Source organism: Choloepus didactylus, chromosome 2 (assembly GCF_015220235.1).
Source record: "Choloepus didactylus isolate mChoDid1 chromosome 2, mChoDid1.pri, whole genome shotgun sequence".
Lineage (NCBI taxonomy): Eukaryota > Metazoa > Chordata > Mammalia > Pilosa > Megalonychidae > Choloepus > Choloepus didactylus.
The window spans coordinates 35,330,231-35,349,774 of NC_051308.1; the positions used below are offsets into that span (position 1 = coordinate 35,330,231).

A 19,544-nucleotide genomic window follows, 5' to 3' on the forward strand; every position below is an offset into this window, starting at 1 on the left:
AATGTCAGTGTCAGCTTTCAACCGCCATCTTCAAAATTTCTCTCTAAGCTGCTCTGGGCCTGTGTGGCTCTTTTTAAAGTACTCAAGTAACCAATCAAGACCCATGCTGAATGGGTAGAGCTACACCTCCACGGAAATAATCCAATCAAAGATATTCACCACAGTTCGGTGGGTCACATCTCCATGGAAACAACCCAACCCAAAGATTCCAACTCAGTCAACAATAATACATCTGCCCACAGAAGATTGCATCAAAGAACATGGCATTTTGGGGGACATTATACAACCAAACCAGCACAATGTCCTACATTATTTTTTTTAGCAGATGAATTCTATTGCATTTTTAAAATCACAAATAGGTCTGGCATCTTGTTTCCATTGCTGCACAACTCTTAGATCTTATTCATCAGCCTGCTGAACTGTTCCTTTTTCAGAGACATAGATAGCATCCAAAAATTTTCTTATATCCTTGTTTTTAACTGTTTTTGCTGGCTGAATCAAAGCAGCTGAATTTGATACAAGTTCAATGTCATTTCTTTCAAGAATTAACTCATCTTTCTGGGCCTGAGATACTGAACAGGCAACACCTGGCCTCATCCGAACCCTGCAGATATATTTTTCACCCAAGAAATTTCGGATTTCAATCAGGGACCCACTCTCCTGAATAACAAAGTTGATAGGAAGTGAGCGTACACAGACCTTATCTTGTAAGGGAAGCCTAGTGTGACAACCTTGATCGTGTTCTGTGAATGACTACAGATAGTGTGAACTGTAGCCGGCTCTTTTCTGTTTACCCACCATTTGACCCGAAGCCTCTCCTTCTTTTTCCCAAGTAGACTGAGGTCGACATTGATGTGATTGAAGTCCCTCCACAGGGTTCCTTGGGGGCCCTTCAGCATGATGTTGACATTTTCTGGAATGTCGACAGTCTGGTTGCTGAGAATGGTCTTCATTCTCACAGTAGATGCGGTAAAGCTGTCCTACATTTTTAAAGAACACACTATAGTTTGCAAAATGCTTCCAAAAAATTGTCCCATTTGATAATGACAAAAAGTAACATAAACCAGACACTGCACTAAGCTCACTCCAGCATCAACATGTCCCTAAGAGGTAAATACTGTTATTATTCCTCTTAGATGAAAAAACAGAAGCCAAGGTAGGCTAATGTGGCAATAGCAGGGTTTGAACCCAGATTCTAACTAAAGGAGGCATCACATTTAACTGCATAATCCTCAAAATAAACTATTTAGTAAGCAGAGCAAGTACTATTTCTATTTTTCAGATGGAGAAACCGAGTCTAGAAGAGAGCAAGTAATTTAAATAAGTTCATACCACTCATAATTAAACCAGGTTTTGTGACATCTAGTCTTCAACCCCCCCACTACAACAGGCCACCTTGGTACTCTTCCCCCTTCTTGTAAAAGGGGACTCCTGCTGGATAAGAGAGTGCTTGTTTGCCTCCCCAGGACTGACAAGGGCTCCTGGGCTCCCTGTGCCCCACCCTCCTGGAGCTGGCAGCCACGGGAGGCCTTAGCGCCTAATGGTTGCTGTGGCGGCAGCCAGGGCCCAGGCAGGCGTGTTTGTGCCTGCTGGGCTGGGTCTTTATTTCAGAGTCATTGGCACTCCTGCGGGGCAGCCTCTGCCAGAGGGCGGAGCTGGGTTTTCCTGTCTATCTCCTCTGCAACAGCTGTGTTTTCAATAGGGGAGAGTCTCCTGCTCTCCTCTCCTTGTGGGAGGACCGCACTCCAACTCCCCTTATTAAATGCCATGCTCCCGTGTGCGGTTGTGTCAGGGTTGTGTGAGGATAAGATTAGGAGGGTGGACCCAGCCCTGTGCAGGGGTGGACACGGAGGAGCCTAGCCAGGGCCGCTAGGCTGTAAACAGCCGCTCAGCTGCTGCAGTCTTCCACACAGGCTTCCCCTGACAGCCCAGCATGTGCCCTTTTGGGAGCTGGGAGGTCCAGCCTCTAACCTCAGCATTAGGAGACCCTGTGGGGCTCCCAACCCAGCTGTGGGGCTCTGGGGCAGCTAAGCTTTGTCAGGGTTGGAGCCAGAGACTTTGGACGCCAAGTCCAAGCTGCCCTTTCTGTCAAAATGAAAGGAGGAAGGAAAGAAAAGGAGGGGAGAGAGACAAAGGGACTGCAGAAAGAAACAAAGGAGAAAATGACAAAGGAATTAAGAGCCAAAAGATAAACCAGGGAGAAAGAAGCTAAATGTGCTGTGATCCTGGCTTTCAAACAAGTCTGAGGTTTATTTCTCAGCCTCTGCTTAACAAATGTTAAAGTGTCTAGATTTTAGCAAAAAATAAAGGCCATCTTTTTTGCATCTTTCTCCCCAAAGTGTAGTGACTTCATCCTTGCAGAAGTCTCCCAGATTTCCTCCGCCCCAGAATCTGTCTCCCCAGGGGAGCTGTTTGCCTTAGAAAGATGTGTTTCTCCTGCTCTTCTAAGGTTGGCACCCAGCTGTTTCTTCCTCCTCACCCTTCATCCTCTGCAGTTCCTGTCCCATCATCTCATCCCTTGAGCTACCCCCTGTCAATTCACATACTTCCATCATCCATTTTATCTTTCCCTCCACTTTTTATGTCTCTGTGGCTCTGTTCCTCACCATTCATATGGTTTTTAAATCCACCCTTTCCTTTTAGTGGTTGGAGAAGGGATAAAAGCTTTCCCTTTAGGAATGCCAATGTTTAAATTGCTCCTGAAAACACCCAGCGGTAAAGACTCTGAAAAAGAGACAGTGTTTTTCAACTAATTGTTTATGTAGAACTTAGCAGGGAATATAAGCAAGGGGTTCCTCAGCAATTACTGGAAGCCATTCACCCAGCTCACGCCCGCCCCTCCCCTGACTATCTCCTTCCCGGAATTGGGCAGGGTAGGCTAGTACAAAATCACCTAGACCAGGAGAAAGCCTTTTCCTTCTGTCCACTCAAGCCAGGAGTCTCTGAAAGCAGGTAAAGTGGTATGTAGCTATGAAGAAATAGACAAGCCTCCAAGTAAGAGATTCCCAACTACTGCTGCAGTGCAGCTGCCTTTCAGGAGATCTGGACTTTCTGCTCCAAAGGCTGCCTTTCTTCACATAGAGCTTCCATGGGGAGAGACTCTCCATGGGTCAGCTACATTCTCATAGGTAATTTCTGGGTTCCAGTCTCACACCATTCATGTTATCTAGCAGAGGCTTGTTTGGGCCCCTAATTTCCATCTCCTCAGGCCGATAAAATGGCTTGATGCCCTCAGTTTCTGAGGGCTACAAGGAAGCAGGGGCCTCAGTGTCTGGCCACGAAGCGGCACCACTGGGTTCTACCTGAAAGTGGTATCTTGAAGGCTGAAGATCCTTCCTTGGCAAACTGTCCTGAACAAGTCCCAGAGGTTTCTCTGCTCAGCTGCCCTCCACCAGTTTCCTCCACACAACCCTCTGGTTTCTTTTAAATCCCCAAGCTCATGTGTGCCTCTCCCTTACCTTCCTCCAATCTTCCCTTCAGAGAGTCCACCTTTGCCAGGGACTCACCTTCCAGGAAAGTATCTCGTCACAAATTTCTGTATAAAGCACTGTAACCTAATGCTTAAGAACACGAACACTGGAGTAGCAAAAAACTAGGTTCAACCCCTATGCCACCATCTGCTATATGACCTGGAGCAATTCACCCATTTCCTCATTGTAAATTGGGAATGATTATAATAGTATCTATCTCATCATGTTGTTGCCAAGATTAAATGAATTAAATAAATTATGTGAAAAGAGTCTGTAAATGCCTTTCACACAGTAAACTTTCAGCAATGATATCTATTGTTATTAACTATGACCATTTACTCAACACTCTTAAGCCCCTACAATGAGCAAAGTATGAATTCCCCTTCCTCTAGGTCCTTGTGTTCAATGGAGGCATCACTTATAAACAATTAGATGTCATGTAAAGCAGACTTAATAAATGTAGTCACACAAGAGACAAAAGCAGTGTTCTCTGAGGAGTAGAAGAATGAAAGAAGCATCAGTCTCACTAGACCTAGAAAAGGCGTGGCAGTAGAGGTGGCACTTGAGCAAGGCTTTGAAACATCAGTCGGACTGTGATCAGTGGAAGCAGGTGGTATATTCCAGAAAGAAGCAGGAGGGAAGACCAAGATGTAAAGGTGTAGGTGGTGTGGAGTAAATAAATGCTGGATACTTCCTCATGTTCCAGCCCTCCTTCCTCCTTCCTGATACCCCAATGCCCATTTAGAAGATCCATACAGTTCTGGGGAACCCCTTTTGTAAGGGGGAAAAACCTTGCAGCAGGCAAACCAGTCAGTACATTCCATCCCACTGACCACAGGCATTGACTGATTCAGGGATAGACATCTGACATAAACACGTCTAATCAGATTGAAGGTCAGCTACAAATGCTGGGACAAAGATGTTCTCTCTTTCTTTGGAGACAGGAACAAAGAAAAACAAAGCCCAAGAGCTGCTGTCAACCATCTCAAGACCATGAGAATCAGACAGAAAGAAACTAGGTCATTAGGGTTGAGCTGCTGGATCAAGCCTTACCTGAAACACCCTGACACTTGACTTTTTTTTTTATCCAGGAGCTAATAAATCCCTATACTGTATAAGCCCATTTAAGCTAAGCTTTTCTATTTCTTGACATTCAAGAAATGACCCAAAGTCAGGTATAGCAGCAATTATGAGTACATGGAAGGTTGTAAAAGATGTTGAAACTGGAAAGGTAGCACAGGGTTAAGTCATGAAAGGTCTTCCATGCCCCATGCTAAGATGTTGGACTTGATGTAAGTAGTGGGGAGCCCCTGAAAATTGTTGAGGAAGGGAGGTGATATCATCAAATCTGTTTTAGGAATTTAACTCGACGGCAGAATGAAATGACAGACTCTAGAGGAAATAGATTAGAAGTAAAAACTCTATTTTGATTAGTAATGAGTCTGGGAAAAGAACATTTTATCAAACATCACCAGAAGTAGACATTTCCTAGAGTGCGGAAGAGTAAGCAAGCAAAGATACTCCTATGGCAACTCCTTCTTCTTATCAGTCCAAAGCCTTCCCTTCACCCTTAAGAGCTTACGGTAAATAGCAGAGAGAGTCCCAGTCCTAATATTGCAATACCTCAGAAGACTATCCTTCTTAGAAGTTTCAAAAACCAGGAAATTTTTAATTTGAACATTTAAGACAAAGTCATTTTTTAAAGCTAACAGCACTTTTAAAGGATAGGGAAAAGAATACACCTCAGAACAACAAGCTGTGACAAAGTGGCTCCACTCCCAAAAGTTTGTGAATCACTGATCTAAATCAGGGTGCTCCCATCACCCCTTCCTGGAGGGGACACGGGTCACAGCGTGGGTTCCCAGCCCCCTCAGCAGCTGGCAGTGTGCTCAAGCCTTCTAGCCTCTCTGGACTGTAAGGGAGCTCCAGAGCTCAGGCTGCTCCATCCCTTATAGCCACAAGAACATGTAAATCTGTCCTGGAGCAAAGCAAGCATCTTAATGCTCTCTGATTGTATCCAGAGAGAGCCTTTCTTCCCCTCTGCCCTTGCTGCTTGCTGTTCCTTAGTACCCTCTTAGGTGGAGAGAGCCAGGGTAGCGATGGCATCACACCCACCATGCCCCACCGCCTGTCTCCTACCTTCTTCCCCTGTGCAGTACCAGGGCCTCGTAACCTGGCTGCTCCTTTTCTGACTCATTCTCCAGTCTTTCCCACAGGCAGACTCCCACCTGCATTCCAAACGGACTGCTTAATTTGCATAATTCCAATTGCTCTCGTTGCCAGCTTCCTGTTTTTGTAAACTCCTGTACAATTTTTCAATTTCATAAGAAACAAGAGCCCTAGCTCACAATTCCCCTCGGCATGCAGCTAGCTCATCCCTCTGCATCCAAGAAGACCGAGAAGCTTGTCGAATGGTTTCACTTCTTGTTTTACAGATAAAAGCTCAAAAAACACTCATATAAGCTTTGACTTCACTGGTTACTGGTTCCTGTTCACAAAAAGGAGTTTCAGGCTGAGTCAGAGAGAGAACCAGGCCCAGCAGTGATTCATTAGTGTCCTGATGGCACCCCTGCTGCCATCAGCGCTGCTTCTGCTTGTGCTGCTGTGGCCTCCATTTTAACCTAATCCTGTGAGGGCAAGACACTGAAACCAGTTTCCTCATTTCCTCTTCCAGATGGTGTGGCAGGGGCAGCAGTGAGCACAGGCCAAGCAGCGCTGATCTTGGGATAAGGAGAAAAGCTGGGCCCGCACGGGGCTGGTTTCAGGGATGCCCAGGAAGGCGCCGCTGCTTCAAAATAACTTCTCCCCACCCTCCCTTTCCATGGGGTCCGAAGGTTCTGCCCTCTGGGCTGCTTTGGTCTTCTTTTAGGATACAAATACAGTTAAAAAGGGTCACTCCCCACCAACATGGTTAAGGTGATGAACTCCTTCTCTTCCCTGACAGGATGTGCAGCAGGAAAACAGGGATCACTTGGGAGGAGAGGCAGATGGAAGAGATACTGAAATTATAGCCCAAAAGACGACAGGCCAGAAAACGGAGGCAGGAAGGACATATTTCTGGGTTTTGCCCAGGACCAGGCTTGGCTCCAGGATCAGGTGGAGGGGAAATCCCTCAGCCTTTTGCCAGGACTGCGGGATCCTCCTGGAGGGCCTCAACAGACAGCAACATGCACAAAAGCTGCTTGGTAAAAGCACTGACAACCATATCATAACCATAATAATAGAAAAGCTTGTGTCTTCTTAGTTAGGTCTACCAATACATATTCTTAGTCAATCTTCACAGCAACCTAAGGAAACATAGCATCTCCAGATTCTAGAGATAGAGGGTAAACAGGACTCAGCAAATGCATATGACCCAGGTTTTCTGCCTCAAGGTAACTTATTACATCACAACATAATTGATTAATACCTGGAGTTGTTTTAAACTGTGATATAATTCACATAACACAAAATTCACCATTTAGAAGTAGTTTTTATTATATTCACTGTGTTGTACAACCATCACTACTAATTCCAGAACATTTCCAGCACCCCAAAACAGAAACCCCATACCTATTAGCACTCGGTCTCAATTCCTCCCTCCCCCATCCCCTGGCAACCACTAATCTACCTTCTCTGTATATAGATTTATCTAGTCCAGACATTTCATATAAATGGAATCATACATGTGGCCTTTTTATCTGGCTTCTTTCACAAGGTTCATCCACATTGTAGCATTTGCCAATACTTCGTTCCCTTTTTATTATTATTTTTATTAGAGCAGCTGTAGGTTTCCAGAAAAATCATGCAGCACATACTGAGTTCAAATGTCGGTCCTCACCTCATGTTGGGACCCAAGTCCCCCCCACCCCAATAGTGAAAGTGAGTTATTGTGCATAGCTGCCTACTTGACCAGGACTGACATTAAATGTCATCAGACCTCCTCACAGTGGGAAAGAATGTACCAATGGTATCCTAAACAAAGCATTGAAACTCCCCTCCCCTGATCACCGTTGATAAAAAATCTCCACACCCCTGCATCACAAGACCCTGCTGAAACTCTGTTCTCAAACCCTATGGAATGTCTTTGTCCTAAACTCTTATAAATCACCCCCTGGAACCCCCAGCTCTTTGCAGAGCATTAACATCCATCTTTCCCTGCCGGCTGCCACCATGGAACCAACTCTCCTGTCTGTAAGTCCCATTAAACTCTTGTCTAACTCCATGCTTGGTGTGTTCTTCAATCTTGGGGCTGAACCGAGTTGGAACACCTCATACACAGTTTTCCCTATTCTTAATGTTTTGCATTAGTGTGGTACATTTGTCACAATTAATGAACAAATATTACTATATTAACAGTAGTCCATAGTTTACATTAGGGTTCATTCTTTGTACTGTACAGTTTTATGGTTTTTTACATTTTTATTCTGGTAATATATATACAACCTAAAATTTCTCATTTTAACCACTTTCAAGAACAGTCATACCTCAGAGATACTGCAAGTTTGGTTCCAGACCCCTACAGTAAAGTGAATATTGCAATAAAGTGAGTCACACAAATATTTTAGTTTGTTTCCCAGTGCATATAAAAATTATCTTTACACTACAGTGCAGTCTATTAAGTGTGTAATAGCATTACGTTTAAAAAATAATGCACATACCTTAATTTAAAAATACTTTATTGCTAAAAAATGCTAACCATCATGTGAGCATTCAGTAAGTCATAATCTCTTTTCTGGTGGAGGGTCTTGCCTCCTTGTTGATGGCTGCTGACTGATCAGGGTGGTGGTTGCTGAAGGCAGGAATGGCTGTGGCAATTTCTTAAAATAAGTCAACAATGAAGTTGCCACATCGATTGACTCTTCCTTTCACAAAAAATTTCTTACCCACAGAACTTCTTTCAAAATTGGAGTCAACCCTCTCAAACCTTGCTGCTGCTTTATCAACTAAGTTCATGTAATATTCTAAATCCTTTGTTGTCATTTCAACAATGTTCATAGCCGCTTCACCAGGAGTACATTCTGTCTCAAGAAGCCACTTTCTTTGCTCATCCATAAAAAGCAACTCCTCATCCTTTCAAGTTTGATTGTCACATCTTCAGGCTCCACTTCCAATTCGGTCACATCTTCAGGCTCCACTTCTAATTCTAGTTCTCTTGCTATTTCTACCACATCCGAGGTTACTTTCTCCACTGAAATCTTGAATCCCTCAAAGATTCCAAGAAGATTGAAATCAACTTCTTCCAAACTCCTGTTAAGGTTGATATTTTGACCTCCTCCCATAAATCATGAATGTTTTTAATGGCATCTGGAATGGCGAATCTGTTCCAGAAGGCTCTCAATTTACTTTGCCAAGATCCATCAGAGGAATCATTATCTATGGCAGCAATAGCCTTACAAAATGTAGTCTTAAATAATAAGACTTGAAAGTCAAAATTACTCCTTGATCCACAGGCTGCAGAACGGATATTGTGTTAGCAGTATGAAAGAAACATTCCTCTAGTTATACATCTCCATCAAAGCTCTTGGGTGACCAGGTGCATTATCAATGAGCAATAGTAATTTGAATCTTTTTTTTCTGAGCAGTAGGTCTCAACAGTGGGCTTAAAATATTCAGTAAACTGGCTGGGATGTATACAGTCCTAACAGTAGTAGCTAATGGAGGAGGAAGAGGAGCCATGGGAGGGTGGGCTGCCACTAGGCCCGCACTCAGGCCACACCTCGCTATGTACAGAGTGGGTGCCTGGGAATGCAGCATCTGCGAGGGTGGCATGGCAGGAGGTGGCCTATTGGATCTGGGCCTCACAGCAACAGCCCCTGGCCCAGTGGGCCTCTCCACAGCAGCATCTGCCTGCCCCACATCCCTCAGCAGGCAGGAGAACAGAATACTCCCAACTTCCTGAGTTCTGCAGTTCCTGTTGCTTCTGACAATGGATGAGCAATCACAAGGAATGCAAGGGCCACCTGTTCCTCAGTTCCAACAACAGAAGGCCTTACAACTAGATATGGGCTATAAAACCTTAGCCAACTCTCAGATAGAAAAGAAAATTGGTTGTGGACAATTTAGTAAAGTTTATGGTGCAGCCCGTCTCTTGGATGGAATACCAGTAGCTTTGTAGAAAGTACAGATATTTGATTTAATGGATGCCAAAGAAAGTTCTGATTGCATCAAAGAAATAGAGCTCTTTAAGCAACTCAATCATTCCAAATGTAATTAAATATTGCGAGTCATTCATTGAAGATAATGAACTAAACAAATTTTTGGAACCAGCAGAAGCTGGTGATCTATCCTGAATGATAAAGCATTTTAAGAAACAAAAGAGGTTAATTCCTGAAAGAACAGTTTGGAAGTACTTTCTTCAGCCCTGCAGTGCACTGAAACATATGCATTCTCGATGAGTCGTGCACAGAGATACAAAACCAGCTAATGTGTTCATTATAGCCAGTGGGGTGGTAAAACTTGGAGATCTTGGACTAGGCCAGTTTTTCAGCTTCAGAACCACAGCTGAACATTCTTTAGTGGGTATATCTTAATACATGTCTCCAGAGAGAATACCTGAAAATGGATACAACTTCAAATCTGGCATCTGGTCTCTTGGCTGTCTACTGTATGTGATGGCTGCATTAGAGTCCTTTCTGTGATGATAAAATGAATTCATACTCTCTGGGTAAGAAGACAGAACAGTGTGACTACCACCTTTTCCTTCAGATCACTATTCAGAGAAACTACTGCTGTTAATACATGCATCAACCTGAATCCAGAGAAGTGACCAGACATCACCTATGTTTATGACGTAGCAAAGAGGATGCACGCGTGCACTGCAAGCAGGTAAACACATGGAAGATCATGAAGAACATAACCGATATAATTTAAAGTATTTTTGTGTAAATCATATTCTCATTTTTGTCTGGGTGTTAAAATTAATATTTCAGAGCTAATGTGCTTTGAATCCTTTACCAGTTTTCATATAAGCTTCATTTTGTACCAATTAAAGTCACCTTCTTGCAAACCACAAATGACTTTGGAAGAATCAAAGCATCTTAGGAGAGTAAATGAAACATGATGGTTTTTATGACTAAAGTTTTTTATGATTATTTGGATTTTGGGATAAAATGGTGTTCAGATAGACTCTCAGTGCCAAATGTGGAGCATTTGGCTTGGTACACAGCAGCAGAGTCTCACAACCTGAGGAAGAGTATCAGAACATGTGACTCATTTGCTTTTATATCATTAATGGACATTTGAGATGAACACTATTGTGACCTTTTGTGATTATTTTATTTTTTAAAGTTTGAAATATGTGATTTAGTTCTTAGCATTGTAGTTTTCAAATATAATAATTAAGATAAATGTAGACATAAACTATTTGAGAAACATTCAAAATTCTTAGCTTATACCTTCAAAGTGCAACTGTTAAATGTGAAAAAGTTTGGGGGCAAAATGTGAGTCAGACACCAAAGAGTTTTTGTTTTGTTTTGTTTTAATATTTCTGATATTCTCTTTGCATTAAAATGGTATAAATTAATCCATTTAAAAAGTGTTTAAAAATTTGTTTGACTGGTGTGACAGTAATTTTTAAAGTTACACAAATCCAAGCCTTTTTTGTGTGTTTTTATTATTATTTATACATTTGAAAAAATATTCTTTAAATAATTTTGCAGTACTACATTTTGATTTCTGTATAAACCTACATGTATTCTCACTCACAACTGTCCACTATAGTGTAAGCACATGTTTTTAATCATAGGTTTTATTGAAGTACTGATTGGTCTCCTTCAGAATTTTTTTTTATATTCTTCCAGTTGCTTTCTTATTTATTTTGTATGTGCATTTGATCCATTAATGTTTCAGATTTTCTGAGAATATAATACCCTTTTAAAAGATATCTGGAATACCAATACTTTTCCTGAATTGAAAAACTTTTTTTAAAACTTTTTAAAATTTGGGCCACCCTCTATGAGTGTATTTTGTCTTGTGATAGAGGAAGAAAGGATGTGTGTCATACTAAACCCGTGAATGTTGATCAGTTTCAATTCATTTGATGAGACTGTAAATTACGAATACGTTTAAAGAAATGAAAACTGGCCATTACTAGAGCCAGAATTTTGTGAAGTTAACATTTCTGTTAAGAAGATTTTAAGTGAGGTACTGTAATCGTGCACAAAGATAACAGAGACAAAGCTTTATTAAGTTCAAGGAATGGACCGAGTTTAGTAAATGCAGTTGTGGAGATGGGTTTTCCCTGAATGCCTTCATGTTTGTGATGATCAGTTCCTCACAGAATTGTGAAGCCAAAAGGCCGTGAGGTAGTCACTTGTAAAGGACTCCATGCCATCTTAAAACCTTGGGACCCATTATCCTGCCAACATGAGAACATCTTGTTCAGAGAACACCTACCCTTAGCTGATATAACTGCTGGGTTTGATTTTTCATACATACACAAAATGTCTTTCTTGCAATCATTTGAATACTTTTGAATGTAAACTTCAAAAATGTATAAAAGGCAAGCAGTGTCATCTTTCTTCCCCCAAAATTTAATCAGTTACGTATGGTTTCTGAATAACAAAATGTTATTCACATTAAACGTTTATTCTTTAAAATGAATGTATTGTGTTTAAAACCCACAAATGCGTTATTATCATATGCCTCATAATTGTATCTTGGGATAGGCAAAGTAAATCTAGTTGGTCATTTATTTGATGACTGAATGCTTTGTTTTTCCCATGGACAACCATAGATTTAACTCCAGAAGTATCAGTAGAAATTTTTTTGTTGACTATTAGTGTCATGGAGATTTAAATGTAATAAAATTGATTGAGATTAAATGTTCTGTACATGTAACAGATATTCTTTTTCTTGCAATCTTTAAAAATACATGAATCTACAGTATCTAAGGCCTAACCAACAGTAGTCCCAAAACACCGTATCTGAGATTCTATAAAAGTTTCACTCACTAAGTTTATCTCTCAGAAACTTAAATCCACAGAGTGTTCCCATGCCAGACAAGTCCTAAAACCCAGAGGCAACAACCTCTTTAAGAACAACAACCAGATGCAGCCCCTTCCCCATAATGTCGACACCCTTTTTCAACATGAACAAGTTAGGGCCGTCTCTGCCTAGACACCCCTGAAGATCGAGAAAGTGATTAAACAAGAGGAAGGTGCTGCAACAGACAAGGCAGGATTTAACAAAGGATTATGAATACTGAATCTTTATATAATCCTTTTTTTTTTTAGATACTAGGGTATTAGAATAGCTAGAAGGAAATAACTGAAATGGTGGAACTCTAACCCATAACATTCTTTGAAATTTACTCTGTAGCTACTCATTAAATTGTACTTTGAAAGTTATCACCTTTCTGTATATATATCTTATATTTCACAATAAGGAAATAACTGAAACTGTGGAACCGTAACCCATAACATTCTTTGAAATTTGCTCTCTAACTACTTCTTAAACCGTACTTTGAAAGTTATCACTGTTATGTATATAGGTTAAATATCACAACAAAAATGTATTTTAAAAAATACATGGATCTAAAATTCATTAGCTTAAGCCCTCACAGTGACTTTTAAGCAAAGATTTTAGCTTTTTGTCTTAGTGAATCTATCTGCTAGAAAGAAATAGCTGGGAAGAATTTAATGATCAGGGAAATCCCTGATCATTTTCTAAATGTGGAAACTTTGTTTTGGATGGTATATCATTTTTGCAGCGTAAGTGTTCACATTTCTTATGAAGAAATCACTATGTAAAAACCAAATTTTAATTTTGAATGGGATCATTTCAAAGAATTGTGAAAATGACTAAGTTCTAATTTTTATAATCATCTATAAAATGTTCTCTTTATTTTTCTGTTTATAAGTAAACTTTGTATTGATTCAGTTAAATATTTGAATTGATTTTAGGAATCTGATCTGATTTTGAATCTTATTTAGACATTGGCACCAGTTCCCGAAAGAAAAATGCTGGGTAACTTTGTTTCGTATGCTGAGCTCAGGAATGGTGGATGAAGAACTTCCTTACATAAATCAAGTGCTCAGTAGTGTGCAATGATTGTAAATTTAGCAAGATATTGCAGCCATTTCATGAATGCTTTAGCATTGTTCATAGTGTCTATTACAAAACACTTTCTTGTATCCATATACTTCAGGTGTTGCTCTTAACATTTACTGTGTTATTTATTTTAACTAAAATGTTATTTACATTAAATGTTTATTCTTTGAAATGAATGTATTATGTTTATAACCCACTAATGCAGTATCATATGCCTCCACATTTTAATAGTACTGTAATATGGAATTCCTTTGCGAAATACTTTTATTTTGTTATGCTTTAAATACACATACTAAAAAGTTTCTATTATTAGCATTGAAATTGTACATCATAATATAAACAAAATATAAAAATGAATACAGTAAAAAAAAAAGAAAATTCAGTAAACCGTATTGTAAAAAGATGTGCTGTCATCCAAGCTTTGTTGTTTTATTAGTAGAGCGCCAGCAGACTAAATTTAGCATAATTCTTAAGGGCCCTAGGATTTTCAGAATGGTTAATGAACATCAACTTCAGTTTAAAGTCACTAGGTGCTTTAGCCCCTAACACGAGAGTAAGCCTGTCCTTCAAAACTTTAAAGACAGACATTGACTTTTCCTCTCTAGCTATGAAAGTCCTATATAGTGCCTTCTTCCAATAGAAGGCTATCTCATCTACAGTGAAAATCTATTGTTTAGTGTGGCACTTGCATCAATAATCTTAGCTAGATCTTCTGGATAACTTGCTGCAGCTTCTACATCAGCACTTGATGCTTCATCTTGCACTTTTATGTTATGGAGATGGCTTTTATCCTTAAACCTCATGAACCAACTTCTACTAGCTTCAAATTTTTATTTTGCAGCTTCCTCACCTCTCTCTGCCTTCACAGAATTGAAGAAAGTTAGGGCCTTGCACTGGATTAGGCTGTGGCTGTTTTCATCTTCCCTCCAGACCACTAAAACTTTCTCCATATCAGCAATAAGGCTGTTACACTTTCTTATCATTCATGAGTTCACTAGGGTAGCACTTTTCATTTCTTTCAAGAACTTTTCCTTTGCATTCACAGCTTGGCTAACTGTCTGGCACAAGAGGCCTAGCTATTGGCCTGTTTCGGCTTTCAACACGCCTTCCTAACTAAGAATCATTTCTAGCTTTTGATTTAAACTGAGAGACGTGCAACTCTTCCTTTCACTTGAATACCTTGAAGACATTGCAGGGTCATTAGTTAGCCTCATTTCAATATTGTTTGTATCTCAGGGAATAGGGAGGCCCAATGAAGGGAGAGAACTGGGGAACAGCCAGTCAGAGCAGTCAGAACACATAATTATTTATCAATTATATTCTCCTCATCTTATATGGGCACAGTTCGTGGTGTCCCAAAACAATTACAATAGTAACATCAAAGATCACAGATGACCATAACAGATATAATAATGAAAAAGTTTGAAACATTACGAGAATTAACAAAATGTGAATTAGCAAAATGTGACAGAGACATGAAATGAGCACATACTGTTGGAAAAATGGCACTGATAGACTTGTTCGATGCAGGGTTGCCACAAACCTTCAATTTGTGGGAAAACAAACAAACAAAAAACACAATATCTGAGAAGTGCAATAAGATGAGGTACACCAGTATACAATTCAGTGGTGTTAAAAACATTCACAATGTTGTACTATCCATCACCACTATCTACTACCAAAACTCTTCCATCACCCCAAACAGAAACTCTGTACTCTTTCCCCACCCCCACCCCCGCCCAGGTAACCTGTATTCTAATTTCTGACTCTATAAATTTGCATATTCTAATGATTTCATGTAAGTGAGATCATACAATATTTGTCCTTTTGTATGTAGCTTATTTCACTCTACATGATATCACCAAAATTCATACATGTTGTAGCATTTATCAGTACTTCATTCCTTTTTATTGTCAAATAATATTCCATTGGATGGATATACCACATTTTTGTTTATCCGTTCATCAATCAACAGACATTTGGGTTGTTTCTACTCTTTGGCTACTATGACTAATGCTAATATGAACATTTATGTTCAAGTTTTTGTATGAACATATATTTTCAATTCTCTTGGAAATTCCTTGAGTTTTCTTATATTTGAGAAATAGCTAAGTCTAAAAGAAATGAGTGTCAGTTATGGTACTGTATTCCTTCTAATGTATTTATAGTCCATCTGTTCCCAGTAGAGGTTTGCGGTATTCTCTCCACCACTATGTCCTCCACCACCTTCACTGCAGCACCTGTCACACTGGGTTGTATGTTTCCACAATGGTAAGGAGAGCCCTTTGAGGCAAGAGACCTATCCATGTCCACTCTGATCAGTTCTTTAAATGTAAGTCACCATATGCTTGTGCCCCCCAGGTGAGAGGTGAATGGACTAGGGTTGAGCATCTGACCAAAGGATGACCAGCAGCATATGAAGTGGTCAGGCAAGAAAGTTCTTCTCTTTCCACAGGCTCAATAGTGGCCAAATGGACCAATCAGATCCTCCTTCTCAGGTAGATGGTAGTTGGTATAAGCCAAAACACAAAAGAGAGAAGGCAATAAGCAGAAGCCCTGAGGAAATAGAAGTTCTGATGTATCAAGAAAGCAAAGTAGTTTGCTGTCTTAGTTTGTCAGGGCTGCTATGACAAATACCACAGACCAGTTGACTTAACAACAGGAATTTTTTGTCTCATAGTTTTGGAAGCTGGAAGTCCCAAATAAAGGTATTGGTATCGGCAGGCCACACTTTCTCCAACATCTGTAGCTTTCTGGTGTCTCCTCCTTGGGCTTTTGCTTCCATGTCCAAATCTCATTTGCTTATAGAGACTCCAGTCATATAGGATTAAGGCCCACCCTGGTTCACTTTTACTTCATCTTAATAGGATCCTCAAAGATCCTATTTACAAATGAGTTTACATCCACAGGACCAGGGATATGGATTTCAACATGTCTTGTTGGAGGACATGATTCAATCCCCAAGACTCAATAATCATGGCAGCACAAAATCAGAGATCAACAAACTTCTGCAGCTGGGAGAAAAGTGGCTGAGTCTCCAGAATTACAAATCTCTAATAATTCTCACTTCCCAGATTATGTTCTACTCTACATGAAAAGAGCACATTTTAATGCCTAGTTGCCATCTCAACTTGACTAAATGCAAGCTAAAATTCTCCATGTTTCTCCCCCCAAATTTGCTCCCTTCTCCCTCCACCTTCCACTCCATCTTTGGACTCCAAACTGGCTTTCTTTCATTTCCTTTACTTCAGAGATTTTACACATGCTGCACTCCTCAACTGAAATGCTGCTCTCCTTACCCTTTCCCCCAGTCCCTACTGTCTCCTCTACACAAACACCATGCATCTAGGGAATACCCACTCCTGCTGAGACCGCAGCTCAGCAAAGCTTCTAAAGGAGGACCCCTTGGAGCATACTCTTTTATACTCTCATAGTTGCATCATGTACTGCTTCTTTGTAACACCACTGTTGTAGTAGTACACCTATAGGGTGGTTACTTCATTAATGTCTATATCCAGGTAGACTAAAACTCCATTAGGGCAGAGATCCTATCTATTTTGGCTCACCTTTGTATACCCAGCACCTAGCACAAAGCCTGACATCTAGCAGGGCAATAAATATTCAATGAACAAATGAATTTAGTTTTGATTAGGACAGAATCTCCTAATGGTTCACTAGGATAACGAAGCTACAAAAAGAACCACAAAGAACTGCAGGAGTTAAACTATAAAAACCAGTACTTAGTACCATCAAGCCAGTTATCACACTGCTTCAGCCACAAGTAACGGTGTGACAGGAATGTGGATAAAAGGATGTCAGGCAATGGGCTTGCTAAACCATGTACTAGTTTCGATCTATTCTCTCATCCTTCCCTCTCTGCTGTAGAGATGAATATTGGAGGAAGATCCAAATATTGTGGCATTAGCTACCATCAGACACTTCTACTCTCTCAGTCTAGTGGACTCAGAGCCTTAGAAGGAAGCAGGGATAAATTAGAAGGATCTGGAATGCTAAGTAAGATGTGAGCAGAATTAGTTAATTCTAATCACTTGGACTAGATAGCATTTTTGAGGGGCTCATAATTTTTGAAATCCTGTCTGAGAATGATACGAGATCTCATTTTCAAGGTTACTTCAATCAATTTTATCACTAAGGAATGTGATGTACAAATATTGCTGGTAAAACTCAGAAATTATATGATCATAGCCTTTTGACCTGACACCTGTGATAAGACATATTAAAAAACTGATTCTGGTGGCTTTTAAGACTAAAAGAAGGAGAGAAATAATTACTGATTTTGCAGTTAATCTGAAGAACCACATTGTCCTTTCTCATCTGATCAATGTGTTCAAAGTTTATTGTCTGTTAAAATGCTGCACTATTGCAGCAAACTTACATACCATATTGGTTTTGTGGCAGGGATAAGCATGAAGTAGTATTAATGAAGCAACACTGGCCCATCCTTTGCAGATTGGAGAGGAAATGACTGAGTCTCCTCCAGGCGGGCCAGAGGAGAAAAGAATTTCGTTCTCCTCACCTTCAATCTACACATATAGCTTTAGCCCAACTTTTGTTACCAGGCTCCAGAAAGCACATGGGAATGCCAGTGAATGACTGACCTGAAATGTCTCCAATGTGCAATATAAAAGGAAAGCATCGCCAAATTACAATATTCTTACTATAACTGAAACAGATTACTTATGATACACCTTGCAACTCACCTGGACATATTGGTTGATAAACTAAAAAGCTGACTGCTTTCCTGAAAAAAATGATACACTGATTTGCCAGCCCTTGTTTATACAGTACAGCTCCCTGCTAACAAAGGGGATAATCTGGCTTCATGTCAAACTCTTTTTTTGGTTCTATATTACTTAGCATAATAGCTATGTTCCTGCAAACCTGTGTGCATTTTGTTTTTAAAAACACCACTACATCTGAAAGGCACTAAGGGAGCTTCCTACTTCAAGGAAATTCCGCATTAAGCAAATATCGAAAGTGTGGTTACAAAGACTTGGTGGCAACATGAAAAACGCTTATGACTCAGTGTTGAGAGGAAAAAAAATCATAATTAAAATTGTATGTATATTTTAATTAAAATTTTAAATAACATAGATGTATGTAAGATAAAACTCTTAAAGAATATTTACCAAAAATTGTATTAGTTATATTAGAGGGATGCAAATGGGTGATTTTTTTTCTCATTCTGCTTTCCAAATTTTCTAGAATGATGTTATATTCTATAAATTAATTTTTAAAACTAAAAATATAAGTTAAAATAATTCTGTGATAAATCCTTTTTAAAATATTGAACAAGTAATCAGTTATGCTATAAATCTGGATCTTTGCACACTGAACTTCATTTAAGTTGGGGCAAACCTGTGTTTCAAAGGTTTTAAAACTATGATTATTTCCCTCATCTGAATGCAACTCCTGGAGCAGTGCTCCACACAGGACAGGCTAAAACAGGAATCTCTCACCTTTGTTCTTTGTTCTACATGGAAACCATTCACTCCTCTCTCCTCCTCCCAGATGTTTAGTTTTTAATATTTTTGTTAATAGCAATCACACACTTCCTTAAGCCCTTGGAGCAGACTGAAATCACATTCACAGAGGCATCTCAGTTCTCCCCACCCCACCCCAAAAATAAAATATGTACACACTCGCTTCTCTTTCTCTCTCTCTCCCCCCTCCCTCTCTCCCTCTCTCCCCCTCTCCCCATCCACCCACCCCCTCATTCCTTCTCCCTGCCTTTCTCTCTTTCTCTTTTTCTTCCTCCTCCCCTCACCCCTTCTCTCTCTCTGTCAAACCTTTCAGAGCCCCACATAGGTTTCCCTGATCTTTTGGGTTGCTAAGAACAACTTTAAAAGCCAAAAAATGAACTGCAAACTTGCTTTATGTTTGGCAAATACGAAATTTCCCCATGTCTATGACACAAATCAGTCACCCACTCAAGAACTTCTTTATCATCCACTGTATCAAGAGTACATGCAAAAACTAACAAAATAACTGTCAACAACTGATTCCTTAAAAACAAATAAA

General features: G+C 40.0%; 2 pseudogenes; one reads left to right on the forward strand and one right to left on the reverse strand.

Annotated features, from left to right (window-relative positions):
• Positions 1-240: 240 nt before the first annotated feature.
• LOC119524361 overlaps positions 241-19,544 on the reverse strand; it is a 52,084-nt pseudogene continuing 32,780 nt past the window's right edge.
• LOC119511376 lies at positions 9,379-10,281 on the forward strand (annotated as a pseudogene).